Below are 15360 nucleotides of genomic sequence, written 5' to 3'. Positions count from 1 at the left end.
TTTTCTATCTCTATGGGTTTAGCTTTTTATCCCTTTTTATAATGGACTAATCTACTAATTCGCTAATTTTATCATCCCCGGGATAATATAGCTCTGTCTCGGAAAGCTAGTCACCTTCTTGGATCTTTCTATGTTGGCTATCGTCCCCATTGATTAAAATGAAAGATTTGAATTGGGAACGGGAAAAGCAAACAAAGAGAAAACAAAAATGTATTCTCAAAAGTAAAAATATTTTTTCTTATAAAAGAAAACCATCTGTAAATGTACCTAGACCTGAACCTGAGAACCAGTTTGAAAAAGAATCTGAAGACGTTCCTGAGAAAATGCACCCCGAAGAGGCTTCAGATCAAGGGTGCACAGAGGAAAATTAAGCGTGCAACGATTCCAATCACAATTTCGAAATAGAACATTTTAATCAATAAACCAAGGTGACATCAAAAAATCTTAAAGTTCAATATTCAGACAGAAGTCGAGTCTACCATAAAAGTATTTCTGAAACAAATGTTTACTATTAAAAAGCAAATGGAACTAAGGAATATCGCGAATGGATGATATTTTCCGATACAAGCAATGTATATATTGCTATCCCTGCAAACCCTTTTCAAAAGCACAAACGAAATTAAGTACTAGATTACGATATCCCCAAAGATCACAATACCTCAATGCTAGCTTTAAAAATTACTGAAAAAATTCGTAACAAAAAGTTACGTAATGATAGCTGTCCTGGAGAATGTTTTATTCATTTTTTAATTATCGGTGGATATTAGCAGGTTCGCCTCGTGGAAAGAGGCTTGCGCCATCAGGATATGTTAAGTTAGAAGAAACCACCTATGGACTGCGTGAAGGATGATAAAAAACGCGAAAAAGTAGATTAGTCCATAATTTGTTTAGGATTTAGCTATATTATCCCTTTTAATTATGGACTAATCTACTTTTTCGCGTATTTTCTCATCCTTCGCACAGTTCATAGGTGGTTTCTTCTAACTTAACTTATCGTATATACTATTCTCCACCACACTCCCCCCTTTTCGGCTTTCCGTTGCTATGCAACGCGTTTTGAAATTTTTAATGTTTAGGCTTAGTTTTTCTTTTAGATATAACAGTCGCCGGCCAGATTTCCCGCACGGTACTGATGAGTTCCAAATAGAACGAAATCGGTCTACCGTTGGAATTTCTGGCTATTTTACGAGTTATTAGTAAGTTTTTTTAATTTCATCAAATTTGTTTAGGATTTAGCTATATTATCCCTTTTAATCTACTTTTTCGCGTATTTTATCATCCATATGACTCGCTAGAAATCAAATTTACGGGAAAATAAAAGCGTGCATTCACAACGGTCGTTTAGACTTCAAACGATAGAGTAGCAATTGGGGTTTATTACCAAAACCGCGTTTACTCACCTGATTTATGGTCTCAGGGTACTCTAGGAAAATCAATTTCCGGGAATATCGTGGCCTAAAGGCATTGTAAGCCTAAGATACATAGGTGAAACACTACACTTCAGCTATTGAGGACAAGCTAGTAGTTTATCTCTTTTAGTTGGCAGAATGACTTCCAGGTTACGTTGATGGCGATTAATACCGGTAACAAACGCGTTTTAGATCTCAAATTTCAAAATAAGTACCTTCACACAAAGCGAGTGTTTATGATAGTCAGTTTTATGTTCAAATTGAATAATTTTTCATAATTTGGCTGAAGAAAGCGCGATTTTTCATTGTGAAAGTGATTTAATTTTCAATAAGCCTTGTTCTCAAGCAAAAATTAGCTGGCAAAGTATATTTATCGCAATTGTTAAATGGAAGTCTCACGCAGCGCCAAGTTCGCTAGCGGAGTATGCGTGAACTTTATAATTGGGTCGATAATACGTTAGGTGCCTACGAGGCAATAATGTATGTATTTATACTTAAGGAGAATTTTAAGGACGATTTTTGCTTTGCTCCCAATTTCCCTCATGCTTGAAGAGTAAGCGCCTTCTCCCTAAACAAAACAAATCGTCAAGGTATGTCATTCCCCCCCCCCCCCTAAAATTGACAACTTCCCATGGACAATGATGGCCTTAACATAGTCATTTTCCATAAAGTATAAATAAATAAATACATACATATTTATATGGCCTGGTCTATTGCAATATTTATAAATCGATTGAACCCCCACGCAAGCCCCAAGCTTTAGTATCTAGAGATGCATTTTAAAGCCGTGGAGAGTCGAAAATAGGCTCCAGCTTTCGTTTTTAAAGATGGGACCCAAGGATAGTATTAGAAGTAAATTAATGTTAACTTGAATATTCGTGGGTGAAGTAAATTAATGTTAAGTTGAATATTCGTGGGTGAAGTAAATTAATGTCAAGTTGAATATTCGTGGGTTAAGTAAATTAATGTTAAGTTGAATATTCATGGGTGAAGTAAATTTATGTTAAGTTGAATATTCATGGGTTAAGTAAATTAATGTTAACTTGAATATTCGTGGGTTAAGTAAATTAATGTTAACTTGAATATTCGTGGGTGAAGTAAATTAATGTTAAGTTGAATATTCGTGGGTTAAGTAAATTAATGTTAAGTTGAATATTCATGGGTGAAGTAAATTCATGTTAAGTTGAATATTCGTGGGTGGAGTAAATTAATGTTAAGTTGAATATTCGTGGGTGGAGTAAATTAATGTTAAGTTGAATATTCGTGGGTGGAGTAAATTAATGTTAACTTGAATATTCGTGGGTGAAGTAAATTAATGTTAAGTTGAATATTCGTGGGTTAAGTAAATTAATGTTAAGTTGAATATTCATGGGTGAAGTAAGTTTATGTTAAGTTGAATATTCGTGGGTGGAGTAAATTAATGTTAAGTTGAATATTCGTGGGTGGAGTAAATTAATGTTAAGTTGAATATTCGTGGGTGAAGTAAATTAATGTTAAGTTGAATATTCGTGGGTGAAGTAAATTTATGTTAAGTTGAATATTCGTGGGTGAAGTAAATTCATGTTAAGTTGAATATTCGGGGGTGGAGTAAATTAATGTTAAGTTGAATATTCGTGGGTGGAGTAAATTAATGTTAAGTTGAATATTCATGGGTGAAGTAAATTAATGTTAAGTTGAATATTCGTGGGTGAAGTAAATTTATGTTAAGTTGAATATTCGTGGGTGGAGTAAATTAATGTTAAGTTGAATATTCGTGGGTGAAGTAAATTTATGTTAAGTTGAATATTCGTGGGTGAAGTAAATTCATGTTAAGTTGAATATTCGTGGGTGAAGTAAATTAATGTTAAGTTGAATATTCATGGGTGAAGTAAATTAATGTTAAGTTGAATATTCGTGGGTGAAGTAAATTTATGTTAAGTGTTGAATATTCGTGGGTGAAGTAAATTCATGTTAAGTTGAATATTCGTGGGTGAAGTAAATTAATGTTAAGTTGAATATTCATGGGTGAAGAAATTAATGTTAAGTTGAATATTCGTGGGTGAAGTAAATTTATGTTAAGTTGAATATTCGTGGGTGGAGTAAATTAATGTTAAGTTGAATATTCGTGGGTGGAGTAAATTAATGTTAAGTTGAATATTCATGGGTGAAGTCAATTAATGTTAAGTTGAATATTCGTGGGTGAAGTAAATTTATGTTAAGTTGAATATTCGTGGGTGAAGTAAATTCATGTTAAGTTGAATATTCGTGGGTGAAGTAAATTAATGTTAAGTTGAATATTCATGGGTGAAGTAAATTCATGTTAAGTTGAATATTCGTGGGTGAAGTAAATTTATGTTAAGTTGAATATTCGTGGGTGAAGTAAATTCATGTTAAGTTGAATATTCGTGGGTGAAGTAAATTAATGTTAACTTGAATATTCGTGGGTGAAGTAAATTAATGTTAAGTTGAATATTCGTGGGTTAAGTAAAAATATTCGTGGGTTAAGTAAATTAATGTTAAGTTGAATATTCATGGGTGAAGTAAATTAATGTTAAGTTGAATATTCGTGGGTGAAGTAAATTAATGTTAAGTTGAATATTCATGGGTGAAGTAAATTAATGTTAAGTTGAATATTCGTGGGTGAAGTAAATTAATGTTAAGTTGAATATTCATGGGTGAAGTAAGTTTATGTTAAGTTGAATATTCGTGGGTGGAGTAAATTAATGTTAAGTTGAATATTCGTGGGTGGAGTAAATTAATGTTAAGTTGAATATTCGTGGGTGAAGTAAATTAATGTTAAGTTGAATATTCGTGGGTGAAGTAAATTTATGTTAAGTTGAATATTCGTGGGTGAAGTAAATTCATGTTAAGTTGAATATTCGTGGGTGGAGTAAATTAATGTTAAGTTGAATATTCGTGGGTGGAGTAAATTAATGTTAAGTTGAATATTCATGGGTGAAGTAAATTAATGTTAAGTTGAATATTCGTGGGTGAAGTAAATTTATGTTAAGTTGAATATTCGTGGGTGGAGTAAATTCATGTTAAGTTGAATATTCGTGGGTGGAGTAAATTAATGTTAAGTTGAATATTCATGGGTGAAGTAAATTAATGTTAAGTTGAATATTCGTGGGTGAAGTAAATTTATGTTAAGTTGAATATTCGTGGGTGAAGTAAATTCATGTTAAGTTGAATATTCGTGGGTGGAGTAAATTAATGTTAAGTTGAATATTCATGGGTGAAGTAAATTAATGTTAAGTTGAATATTCGTGGGTGAAGTAAATTTATGTTAAGTTGAATATTCGTGGGTGAAGTAAATTCATGTTAAGTTGAATATTCGTGGGTGAAGTAAATTAATGTTAAGTTGAATATTCATGGGTGAAGTAAATTAATGTTAAGTTGAATATTCGTGGGTGAAGTAAATTTATGTTAAGTGTTGAATATTCGTGGGTGAAGTAAATTCATGTTAAGTTGAATATTCGTGGGTGAAGTAAATTAATGTTAAGTTGAATATTCATGGGTGAAGTAAATTAATGTTAAGTTGAATATTCGTGGGTGAAGTAAATTTATGTTAAGTTGAATATTCGTGGGTGGAGTAAATTAATGTTAAGTTGAATATTCGTGGGTGGAGTAAATTAATGTTAAGTTGAATATTCATGGGTGAAGTAAATTAATGTTAAGTTGAATATTCATGGGTGAAGTAAATTTATGTTAAGTTGAATATTCGTGGGTGAAGTAAATTCATGTTAAGTTGAATATTCGTGGGTGAAGTAAATTAATGTTAAGTTGAATATTCATGGGTGAAGTAAATTAATGTTAAGTTGAATATTCGTGGGTGAAGTAAATTTATGTTAAGTTGAATATTCGTGGGTGAAGTAAATTCATGTTAAGTTGAATATTCGTGGGTGAAGTAAATTAATGTTAACTTGAATATTCGTGGGTGAAGTAAATTAATGTTAAGTTGAATATTCGTGGGTTAAGTAAATTAATGTTAAGTTGAATATTCATGGGTGAAGTAAATTAATGTTAAGTTGAATATTCGTGGGTGAAGTAAATTAATGTTAAGTTGAATATTCATGGGTGAAGTAAATTAATGTTAAGTTGAATATTCGTGGGTGAAGTAAATTTATGTTAAGTTGAATATTCGTGGGTGAAGTAAATTCATGTTAAGTTGAATATTCGTGGGTGAAGTAAATTCATGTTAAGTTGAATATTCGTGGGTGAAGTAAATTCATGTTAAGTTGAATATTCGTGGGTGAAGTAAATTCATGTTAAGTTGAATATTCGTGGGTGAAGTAAATTCATGTTAAGTTGAATATTCGTGGGTGGAGTAAATTAATGTTAAGTTGAATATTCGTGGGTGAAGTAAATTCATGTTAAGTTGAATATTCGTGGGTGGAGTAAATTAATGTTAAGTTGAATATTCGTGGGTGGAGTAAATTAATGTTAAGTTGAATATTCATGGGTGAAGTAAATTAATGTTAAGTTGAATATTCGTGGGTGAAGTAAATTTATGTTAAGTTGAATATTCGTGGGTGAAGTAAATTCATGTTAAGTTGAATATTCGTGGGTGAAGTAAATTAATGTTAAGTTGAATATTCATGGGTGAAGTAAATTAATGTTAAGTTGAATATTCGTGGGTGAAGTAAATTTATGTTAAGTTGAATATTCGTGGGTGGAGTAAATTAATGTTAAGTTGAATATTCGTGGGTGGAGTAAATTAATGTTAAGTTGAATATTCATGGGTGAAGTAAATTAATGTTAAGTTGAATATTCGTGGGTGAAGTAAATTTATGTTAAGTTGAATATTCGTGGGTGAAGTAAATTCATGTTAAGTTGAATATTCGTGGGTGAAGTAAATTAATGTTAAGTTGAATATTCATGGGTGAAGTAAATTAATGTTAAGTTGAATATTCGTGGGTGAAGTAAATTTATGTTAAGTTGAATATTCGTGGGTGAAGTAAATTCATGTTAAGTTGAATATTCGTGGGTGAAGTAAATTAATGTTAAGTTGAATATTCATGGGTGAAGTAAATTAATGTTAAGTTGAATATTCGTGGGTGAAGTAAATTAATGTTAAGTTGAATATTCATGGGTGAAGTAAATTAATGTTAAGTTGAATATTCGTGGGTGAAGTAAATTAATGTTAAGTTGAATATTCGTGGGTGAAGTAAATTTATGTTAAGTTGAATATTCGTGGGTGAAGTAAATTAATGTTAAGTTGAATATTCATGGGTGAAGTAAATTAATGTTAAGTTGAATATTCGTGGGTGAAGTAAATTAATGTTAAGTTGAATATTCATGGGTGAAGTAAATTAATGTTAAGTTGAATATTCGTGGGTGAAGTAAATTTATGTTAAGTTGAATATTCGTGGGTGGAGTAAATTAATGTTAACTTGAATATTCGTGGGTGAAGTAAATTAATGTTAAGTTGAATATTCGTGGGTTAAGTAAATTAATGTTAAGTTGAATATTCATGGGTGAAGTAAGTTTATGTTAAGTTGAATATTCGTGGGTGGAGTAAATTAATGTTAAGTTGAATATTCGTGGGTGGAGTAAATTAATGTTAAGTTGAATATTCGTGGGTGAAGTAAATTAATGTTAAGTTGAATATTCGTGGGTGAAGTAAATTTATGTTAAGTTGAATATTCGTGGGTGAAGTAAATTCATGTTAAGTTGAATATTCGTGGGTGGAGTAAATTAATGTTAAGTTGAATATTCGTGGGTGGAGTAAATTAATGTTAAGTTGAATATTCATGGGTGAAGTAAATTAATGTTAAGTTGAATATTCGTGGGTGAAGTAAATTTATGTTAAGTTGAATATTCGTGGGTGGAGTAAATTCATGTTAAGTTGAATATTCGTGGGTGGAGTAAATTAATGTTAAGTTGAATATTCATGGGTGAAGTAAATTAATGTTAAGTTGAATATTCGTGGGTGAAGTAAATTTATGTTAAGTTGAATATTCGTGGGTGAAGTAAATTCATGTTAAGTTGAATATTCGTGGGTGAAGTAAATTAATGTTAAGTTGAATATTCATGGGTGAAGTAAATTAATGTTAAGTTGAATATTCGTGGGTGAAGTAAATTTATGTTAAGTGTTGAATATTCGTGGGTGAAGTAAATTCATGTTAAGTTGAATATTCGTGGGTGAAGTAAATTAATGTTAAGTTGAATATTCATGGGTGAAGTAAATTAATGTTAAGTTGAATATTCGTGGGTGAAGTAAATTTATGTTAAGTTGAATATTCGTGGGTGGAGTAAATTAATGTTAAGTTGAATATTCGTGGGTGGAGTAAATTAATGTTAAGTTGAATATTCATGGGTGAAGTAAATTAATGTTAAGTTGAATATTCGTGGGTGAAGTAAATTTATGTTAAGTTGAATATTCGTGGGTGAAGTAAATTCATGTTAAGTTGAATATTCGTGGGTGAAGTAAATTAATGTTAAGTTGAATATTCATGGGTGAAGTAAATTAATGTTAAGTTGAATATTCGTGGGTGAAGTAAATTTATGTTAAGTTGAATATTCGTGGGTGAAGTAAATTCATGTTCAGTTGAATATTCGTGGGTGAAGTAAATTAATGTTAACTTGAATATTCGTGGGTGAAGTAAATTAATGTTAAGTTGAATATTCGTGGGTTAAGTAAATTAATGTTAAGTTGAATATTCATGGGTGAAGTAAATTAATGTTAAGTTGAATATTCGTGGGTGAAGTAAATTAATGTTAAGTTGAATATTCATGGGTGAAGTAAATTAATGTTAAGTTGAATATTCGTGGGTGAAGTAAATTTATGTTAAGTTGAATATTCGTGGGTGAAGTAAATTCATGTTAAGTTGAATATTCGTGGGTGAAGTAAATTCATGTTAAGTTGAATATTCGTGGGTGAAGTAAATTCATGTTAAGTTGAATATTCGTGGGTGAAGTAAATTCATGTTAAGTTGAATATTCGTGGGTGAAGTAAATTCATGTTAAGTTGAATATTCGTGGGTGGAGTAAATTAATGTTAAGTTGAATATTCGTGGGTGAAGTAAATTCATGTTAAGTTGAATATTCGTGGGTGGAGTAAATTAATGTTAAGTTGAATATTCGTGGGTGGAGTAAATTAATGTTAAGTTGAATATTCATGGGTGAAGTAAATTAATGTTAAGTTGAATATTCGTGGGTGAAGTAAATTTATGTTAAGTTGAATATTCGTGGGTGAAGTAAATTCATGTTAAGTTGAATATTCGTGGGTGAAGTAAATTAATGTTAAGTTGAATATTCATGGGTGAAGTAAATTAATGTTAAGTTGAATATTCGTGGGTGAAGTAAATTTATGTTAAGTGTTGAATATTCGTGGGTGAAGTAAATTCATGTTAAGTTGAATATTCGTGGGTGAAGTAAATTAATGTTAAGTTGAATATTCATGGGTGAAGTAAATTAATGTTAAGTTGAATATTCGTGGGTGAAGTAAATTTATGTTAAGTTGAATATTCGTGGGTGGAGTAAATTAATGTTAAGTTGAATATTCGTGGGTGGAGTAAATTAATGTTAAGTTGAATATTCATGGGTGAAGTAAATTAATGTTAAGTTGAATATTCATGGGTGAAGTAAATTTATGTTAAGTTGAATATTCGTGGGTGAAGTAAATTCATGTTAAGTTGAATATTCGTGGGTGAAGTAAATTAATGTTAAGTTGAATATTCATGGGTGAAGTAAATTAATGTTAAGTTGAATATTCGTGGGTGAAGTAAATTTATGTTAAGTTGAATATTCGTGGGTGAAGTAAATTCATGTTAAGTTGAATATTCGTGGGTGAAGTAAATTAATGTTAACTTGAATATTCGTGGGTGAAGTAAATTAATGTTAAGTTGAATATTCGTGGGTTAAGTAAATTAATGTTAAGTTGAATATTCATGGGTGAAGTAAATTAATGTTAAGTTGAATATTCGTGGGTGAAGTAAATTAATGTTAAGTTGAATATTCATGGGTGAAGTAAATTAATGTTAAGTTGAATATTCGTGGGTGAAGTAAATTTATGTTAAGTTGAATATTCGTGGGTGAAGTAAATTCATGTTAAGTTGAATATTCGTGGGTGAAGTAAATTCATGTTAAGTTGAATATTCGTGGGTGAAGTAAATTCATGTTAAGTTGAATATTCGTGGGTGAAGTAAATTCATGTTAAGTTGAATATTCGTGGGTGAAGTAAATTCATGTTAAGTTGAATATTCGTGGGTGGAGTAAATTAATGTTAAGTTGAATATTCGTGGGTGAAGTAAATTCATGTTAAGTTGAATATTCGTGGGTGGAGTAAATTAATGTTAAGTTGAATATTCGTGGGTGGAGTAAATTAATGTTAAGTTGAATATTCATGGGTGAAGTAAATTAATGTTAAGTTGAATATTCGTGGGTGAAGTAAATTTATGTTAAGTTGAATATTCGTGGGTGAAGTAAATTCATGTTAAGTTGAATATTCGTGGGTGAAGTAAATTAATGTTAAGTTGAATATTCATGGGTGAAGTAAATTAATGTTAAGTTGAATATTCGTGGGTGAAGTAAATTTATGTTAAGTTGAATATTCGTGGGTGGAGTAAATTAATGTTAAGTTGAATATTCGTGGGTGGAGTAAATTAATGTTAAGTTGAATATTCATGGGTGAAGTAAATTAATGTTAAGTTGAATATTCGTGGGTGAAGTAAATTTATGTTAAGTTGAATATTCGTGGGTGAAGTAAATTCATGTTAAGTTGAATATTCGTGGGTGAAGTAAATTAATGTTAAGTTGAATATTCATGGGTGAAGTAAATTAATGTTAAGTTGAATATTCGTGGGTGAAGTAAATTTATGTTAAGTTGAATATTCGTGGGTGAAGTAAATTCATGTTAAGTTGAATATTCGTGGGTGAAGTAAATTAATGTTAAGTTGAATATTCATGGGTGAAGTAAATTAATGTTAAGTTGAATATTCGTGGGTGAAGTAAATTAATGTTAAGTTGAATATTCATGGGTGAAGTAAATTAATGTTAAGTTGAATATTCGTGGGTGAAGTAAATTAATGTTAAGTTGAATATTCGTGGGTGAAGTAAATTTATGTTAAGTTGAATATTCGTGGGTGAAGTAAATTAATGTTAAGTTGAATATTCATGGGTGAAGTAAATTAATGTTAAGTTGAATATTCGTGGGTGAAGTAAATTAATGTTAAGTTGAATATTCATGGGTGAAGTAAATTAATGTTAAGTTGAATATTCGTGGGTGAAGTAAATTTATGTTAAGTTGAATATTCGTGGGTGGAGTAAATTAATGTTAACTTGAATATTCGTGGGTGAAGTAAATTAATGTTAAGTTGAATATTCGTGGGTTAAGTAAATTAATGTTAAGTTGAATATTCATGGGTGAAGTAAGTTTATGTTAAGTTGAATATTCGTGGGTGGAGTAAATTAATGTTAAGTTGAATATTCGTGGGTGGAGTAAATTAATGTTAAGTTGAATATTCGTGGGTGAAGTAAATTAATGTTAAGTTGAATATTCGTGGGTGAAGTAAATTTATGTTAAGTTGAATATTCGTGGGTGAAGTAAATTCATGTTAAGTTGAATATTCGTGGGTGGAGTAAATTAATGTTAAGTTGAATATTCGTGGGTGGAGTAAATTAATGTTAAGTTGAATATTCATGGGTGAAGTAAATTAATGTTAAGTTGAATATTCGTGGGTGAAGTAAATTTATGTTAAGTTGAATATTCGTGGGTGGAGTAAATTCATGTTAAGTTGAATATTCGTGGGTGGAGTAAATTAATGTTAAGTTGAATATTCATGGGTGAAGTAAATTAATGTTAAGTTGAATATTCGTGGGTGAAGTAAATTTATGTTAAGTTGAATATTCGTGGGTGAAGTAAATTCATGTTAAGTTGAATATTCGTGGGTGAAGTAAATTAATGTTAAGTTGAATATTCATGGGTGAAGTAAATTAATGTTAAGTTGAATATTCGTGGGTGAAGTAAATTTATGTTAAGTGTTGAATATTCGTGGGTGAAGTAAATTCATGTTAAGTTGAATATTCGTGGGTGAAGTAAATTAATGTTAAGTTGAATATTCATGGGTGAAGTAAATTAATGTTAAGTTGAATATTCGTGGGTGAAGTAAATTTATGTTAAGTTGAATATTCGTGGGTGGAGTAAATTAATGTTAAGTTGAATATTCGTGGGTGGAGTAAATTAATGTTAAGTTGAATATTCATGGGTGAAGTAAATTAATGTTAAGTTGAATATTCGTGGGTGAAGTAAATTTATGTTAAGTTGAATATTCGTGGGTGAAGTAAATTCATGTTAAGTTGAATATTCGTGGGTGAAGTAAATTAATGTTAAGTTGAATATTCATGGGTGAAGTAAATTAATGTTAAGTTGAATATTCGTGGGTGAAGTAAATTTATGTTAAGTTGAATATTCGTGGGTGAAGTAAATTCATGTTCAGTTGAATATTCGTGGGTGAAGTAAATTAATGTTAACTTGAATATTCGTGGGTGAAGTAAATTAATGTTAAGTTGAATATTCGTGGGTTAAGTAAATTAATGTTAAGTTGAATATTCATGGGTGAAGTAAATTAATGTTAAGTTGAATATTCGTGGGTGAAGTAAATTAATGTTAAGTTGAATATTCATGGGTGAAGTAAATTAATGTTAAGTTGAATATTCGTGGGTGAAGTAAATTTATGTTAAGTTGAATATTCGTGGGTGAAGTAAATTCATGTTAAGTTGAATATTCGTGGGTGAAGTAAATTCATGTTAAGTTGAATATTCGTGGGTGAAGTAAATTCATGTTAAGTTGAATATTCGTGGGTGAAGTAAATTCATGTTAAGTTGAATATTCGTGGGTGAAGTAAATTCATGTTAAGTTGAATATTCGTGGGTGGAGTAAATTAATGTTAAGTTGAATATTCGTGGGTGAAGTAAATTCATGTTAAGTTGAATATTCGTGGGTGGAGTAAATTAATGTTAAGTTGAATATTCGTGGGTGGAGTAAATTAATGTTAAGTTGAATATTCATGGGTGAAGTAAATTAATGTTAAGTTGAATATTCGTGGGTGAAGTAAATTTATGTTAAGTTGAATATTCGTGGGTGAAGTAAATTCATGTTAAGTTGAATATTCGTGGGTGAAGTAAATTAATGTTAAGTTGAATATTCATGGGTGAAGTAAATTAATGTTAAGTTGAATATTCGTGGGTGAAGTAAATTTATGTTAAGTTGAATATTCGTGGGTGGAGTAAATTAATGTTAAGTTGAATATTCGTGGGTGGAGTAAATTAATGTTAAGTTGAATATTCATGGGTGAAGTAAATTAATGTTAAGTTGAATATTCGTGGGTGAAGTAAATTTATGTTAAGTTGAATATTCGTGGGTGAAGTAAATTCATGTTAAGTTGAATATTCGTGGGTGAAGTAAATTAATGTTAAGTTGAATATTCATGGGTGAAGTAAATTAATGTTAAGTTGAATATTCGTGGGTGAAGTAAATTTATGTTAAGTTGAATATTCGTGGGTGAAGTAAATTCATGTTAAGTTGAATATTCGTGGGTGAAGTAAATTAATGTTAAGTTGAATATTCATGGGTGAAGTAAATTAATGTTAAGTTGAATATTCGTGGGTGAAGTAAATTAATGTTAAGTTGAATATTCATGGGTGAAGTAAATTAATGTTAAGTTGAATATTCGTGGGTGAAGTAAATTTATGTTAAGTTGAATATTCGTGGGTGAAGTAAATTCATGTTAAGTTGAATATTCGTGGGTGAAGTAAATTAATGTTAAGTTGAATATTCATGGGTGAAGTAAATTAATGTTAAGTTGAATATTCGTGGGTGAAGTAAATTTATGTTAAGTTGAATATTCGTGGGTGAAGTAAATTCATGTTAAGTTGAATATTCGTGGGTGAAGTAAATTAATGTTAAGTTGAATATTCATGGGTGAAGTAAATTAATGTTAAGTTGAATATTCGTGGGTTAAGTAAATTAATGTTAAGTTGAATATTCATGGGTGAAGTAAATTAATGTTAAGTTGAATATTCGTGGGTGAAGTAAATTAATGTTAAGTTGAATATTCATGGGTGAAGTAAATTAATGTTAAGTTGAATATTCGTGGGTGAAGTAAATTTATGTTAAGTTGAATATTCGTGGGTGAAGTAAATTCATGTTAAGTTGAATATTCGTGGGTGAAGTAAATTCATGTTAAGTTGAATATTCGTGGGTGAAGTAAATTCATGTTAAGTTGAATATTCGTGGGTGAAGTAAATTCATGTTAAGTTGAATATTCGTGGGTGAAGTAAATTCATGTTAAGTTGAATATTCGTGGGTGGAGTAAATTAATGTTAAGTTGAATATTCGTGGGTGAAGTAAATTCATGTTAAGTTGAATATTCGTGGGTGGAGTAAATTAATGTTAAGTTGAATATTCGTGGGTGGAGTAAATTAATGTTAAGTTGAATATTCATGGGTGAAGTAAATTAATGTTAAGTTGAATATTCGTGGGTGAAGTAAATTTATGTTAAGTTGAATATTCGTGGGTGAAGTAAATTCATGTTAAGTTGAATATTCGTGGGTGAAGTAAATTAATGTTAAGTTGAATATTCATGGGTGAAGTAAATTAATGTTAAGTTGAATATTCGTGGGTGAAGTAAATTTATGTTAAGTTGAATATTCGTGGGTGGAGTAAATTAATGTTAAGTTGAATATTCGTGGGTGGAGTAAATTAATGTTAAGTTGAATATTCATGGGTGAAGTAAATTAATGTTAAGTTGAATATTCGTGGGTGAAGTAAATTTATGTTAAGTTGAATATTCGTGGGTGAAGTAAATTCATGTTAAGTTGAATATTCGTGGGTGAAGTAAATTAATGTTAAGTTGAATATTCATGGGTGAAGTAAATTAATGTTAAGTTGAATATTCGTGGGTGAAGTAAATTTATGTTAAGTTGAATATTCGTGGGTGAAGTAAATTCATGTTAAGTTGAATATTCGTGGGTGAAGTAAATTAATGTTAAGTTGAATATTCATGGGTGAAGTAAATTAATGTTAAGTTGAATATTCGTGGGTGAAGTAAATTAATGTTAAGTTGAATATTCATGGGTGAAGTAAATTAATGTTAAGTTGAATATTCGTGGGTGAAGTAAATTTATGTTAAGTTGAATATTCGTGCTACAGACAAAATTTGTATTTGTAGTGCAAACTTTGAAACTTAAGCAGCATTCAGACTATGTGAAAATATTACGTTTGCGTCGATCGTGTCGGTTCTCTCGATTTCTTACACCGTTCAGACTTCTCAACAGAGACTTTAAATTTTCGCGCGTGTCGTTTACATTTTTTAATTTCGTTGCGGATTGCCTAGATGGCGTCTCGGTTTAAAGCTCAAAAAGTTCATAGCAGACAATTCAGGATTTTAACGCGGGAACTCAGAGAAGACATCGGCTTAGGAGGAGCACAGACCTCTAACACCCATTCGCGTCGGAATAAGATTTTAATTCTATTAATCATGTAGGCCGCAAGTAAATTGTTATTATTCAAAATTTGCGCCTTTCTATTATCTGTCGCCATTGTAGCCTATTTCAAATTTTCCACCTTTATTACTGAGCTCTGATTGGATGAACAATCATTGAGTTGGGAATATTAATTTAGAGGTCCAATAAAAATGTCGGATTTCAGTATTTCGCGAAACAAGTTTTAAAAAAATAAGAGTACTGCCGTCTGCTAACAAATGACGAGAGAACTTTATCATTCTACCCGTGGAGCCGTCTATCTCTCAGTGGTTCGTTCAAATAAGACGCGTTTTCCACCAAAAATATTTTTTTAAATAATGGATGGCGCCACGGGTCATATGATAACGTTTTCTCGTAATTTTATAGGAGACGGCACATTCGTAATTTTCAAAAACTTGTTTCGCGGGGAGCAGATTTGATTGGATCTCTAGATTAATATTCCCAACTCAATGTGAGTAATCACCTTTTATTTTGATCTCCGTGCAAG

The 15360-nt window shown here is 30.5% G+C and overlaps 1 protein-coding gene across 2 annotated transcripts in view; it reads left to right on the top strand.

Moving 5' to 3' along the window:
- The window catches only part of LOC149921152 (uncharacterized), a 33764-nt gene that overhangs the window by 14033 nt on the left and 4371 nt on the right, over window positions 1–15360 (top strand). The window contains exon 1 of one of the 2 annotated variants that reach the window (XM_090163461.1): window positions 1109–1196. The exons of the other annotated variant lie outside the window; for it this stretch is intronic. The gene's annotated coding sequence lies outside the window, so the exon portion shown is untranslated. Of the gene's footprint in view, window positions 1–1108; window positions 1197–15360 lie in introns of those variants that run through there. 2 annotated transcript variants of the gene reach the window in all.

Source organism: Leiobunum rupestre, chromosome 11 (genome assembly GCF_980474605.1).
Source record: "Leiobunum rupestre chromosome 11, qqLeiRupe1.1.hap1, whole genome shotgun sequence".
Taxonomy (NCBI): Eukaryota; Metazoa; Arthropoda; class Arachnida; order Opiliones; family Sclerosomatidae; genus Leiobunum; species Leiobunum rupestre.
The sequence above is the reverse complement of the archived record's forward strand: the minus strand, read 5'-3'. Positions and strand labels throughout refer to the sequence as shown.